We start from the raw sequence: 2,707 nt of genomic DNA on the forward strand, positions 1-2,707 counted from the left end.
GCATCTTCTTCTTGAGGTTATCTTGAGATGATTTCGGGGCTTTAGTGTCCCCGCGGCCCGGTCCTCGACCAGGCCTCCACCCCCAGGAAGCAGCCCGTGACAGCTGACTAACACCCAGGTACCTATTTTACTGCTAGGTAACAGGGGGTAACATCTTCACTCCAGCTTCAGCGTGTAGGGTTACCCAGGCGCCTGGGCTCCACACAGATGCGGGGCCGGTTAGGCTACTGCTGGTGCTGCGGGTCAACCAGTCAACATAAGTTTTTATATATTATAAGCGCGACCAGTGCGTGAATCTGGGAACACCCAACGCATAGGTTCGAACCCTCATCACGGCTCCCGTTGGATTTGTCCATATAAAGCTGTGTTACTGCTCTCTCCTACAGGTGAAGTGTTAGTAACTCTGACTGTGGGCACCACAGTCAGAGGCTACGGGGCCTCGTAGCCTGGTGGATAGCGCGCAGGACTCGTAATTCTGTGGCGCGGGTTCGATTCCCGCACGAGGCAGAAACAAATGGGCAAAGTTTCTTTCACCCTGAATGCCCCTGTTACCTAGCAGTAAATAGGTACCTGGGTGTTAGTCAGCTGTCACGGGCTGCTTCCTGGGGGTGGAGGCCTGGTCGAGGACCGGGCCGCGGGGACACTAAAAAAAGCCCCGAAATCATCTCAAGATAACCAAGATAACCACCTTCCCATATCATTTGTCATTGTTGCCACAGACGGTGGCATACCATAGATGGCAGCACACTACAGATGTGTCTGGACACTGGTCTACACAGTAGGTCAACACGGACGTGTATACTACACAGTACACTGTAAATACACAATGAGTAGAATATAAATGCCAGGTGAGGCAGTAGGCGAGGTAACATCCCCATTAGGCCCTAAAACCTGTGCCGATATAAGCATTATGTGACATCAGAGTGACGTCACATATCGTACACACCATATATAAAACATAATTTTACCTCATATTTCCGTTAGGTTAGGTTAATACCGGATAGATTAGGTTAGGTTATGTTAGGATAGAAAAGATTAGAATAGGTTAGGTTATGTTAGGATAGAATAGGTTAGATTAGATTAGGTTAGACTAGACGTGTTTACAGATCAGCGATGACGTAGAGGGGTACATATTTTTCTCGGGTCTTAGACCCCTCTCGACCACCCAGTAAAATTAAGCCAGCAGCAGGCCTACACCTCTAGGCCTAAGGGACGGAGTAGCCATATTGGCATATAATTATAACTCCACCGGCGGCCTACATCCACCAAGCCCGAGTGTATAAAAACAATTATGTAAAAAACACACATCAATTCTTAGCATATACAAACATTTAATAAGCCTATAAACCAGGATAAAATAAAGCATATACAAATTATAGCAAAGTATATTAACAAAAATAAAAATATAAAAAAACATGTAAGCAATTATATAAACAAGGAGATAAACATTTTATCTGATTGGTTCAGACCTTTTATCTGATTGGTTCAGACCTTTTATCTGATTGGTTCAGACCTTTTATCTGATTGGTTCAGACCTTTTATCTCTTATTGGTCCCGCTGCCTTGTCTCTTATTGGTCCAATGGTGTTGTCTCTTATTGGTCCATTGGCCTTGTTTCTTATTGGCCCCGCTGCCTTGTCTCTTATTGGCCCTTGCTCTTGCCTGGCTCAGACGTCACGCGACTAAACCGTGGGAGCGTCGATCAGGCTCACAGACCCGTCGTTTTTCCCCCATACACGACACAAACGACAGATCCTTATTAACTGACTTCAGTGCCCGAAGACCTGCCGACACGACCCTGATATATGAAGCAACGTAGAACATACGGCGTGTAACGAGGCAAGGGAGACGACTCCACGACTCTCAGGAGTCGTGCCTGGCACTATATATAGTGACTCACGAACACACTCTCTCCTACTCACAGCCGTTCACAAACTCTTTGTTCACCGCCGCTTATGACTTTCCCTGTCCAAAACAAATACACAAGAAGATCATTTAAACGAAAAAAAACTCTCTAACATTCCGACCGACAGGAAGGCAAGCGATTAAAAAAACAACAACGACGAAGGAAGTGTATTTACCTGCTCACATTAAAGCCAGAAAACCCACCGCACAGCAAACCCACGCACGCAGTAAAAAATAAGAGTTTAAGCGTAACCTCTTCACCGCACATCAACTCCCACAACACAAGAGCCATCACACCTGCTGAGGGCTCTATTGATGCCGTTTCCTCTTTTGCCTGCTCTGCCCCACCTTCCCTTCACCCCCCTTACCTCGTGGAAGGATCCGCTCTCTGTTCTAAATTGTCTCAGAGGTTCGATTCCTGTTTTGCATGGTCTCCTAAGTAGGACTCTGCATTTCTTGAGTTAATGGTAGGCCTTCGTGTCTGCATTAGATCAGGAGTAGGAATTCCAGCCTGTATTAGATCACGGGGTAGGACTTCCAGCCTGTATTAGATCAGGGGGGTAAGACTTCCAGCCTGCATTCGATCAGGGGGAAGGACTTCCAGCCTGCATTAGATCAGGGGTAGGACTTCTAGCTTGCGTTGCAGTGGTAATATATTCCCAGTCTGCGTTGTCTAAGGGGTGTGACTACCTTCCTGCATGTTCCCAGAGGTAGGACACAATGCTTATATTCACTCAAGGGGTACGACTCCCTGCTCGAGTCATTGTCTTTACCCCGTGGGACCTGAATCACCCCGGGGTCTG

The sequence above is a fragment of the Procambarus clarkii genome, chromosome 51 (genome assembly GCF_040958095.1).
Source record: "Procambarus clarkii isolate CNS0578487 chromosome 51, FALCON_Pclarkii_2.0, whole genome shotgun sequence".
NCBI lineage: Eukaryota > Metazoa > Arthropoda > Malacostraca > Decapoda > Cambaridae > Procambarus > Procambarus clarkii.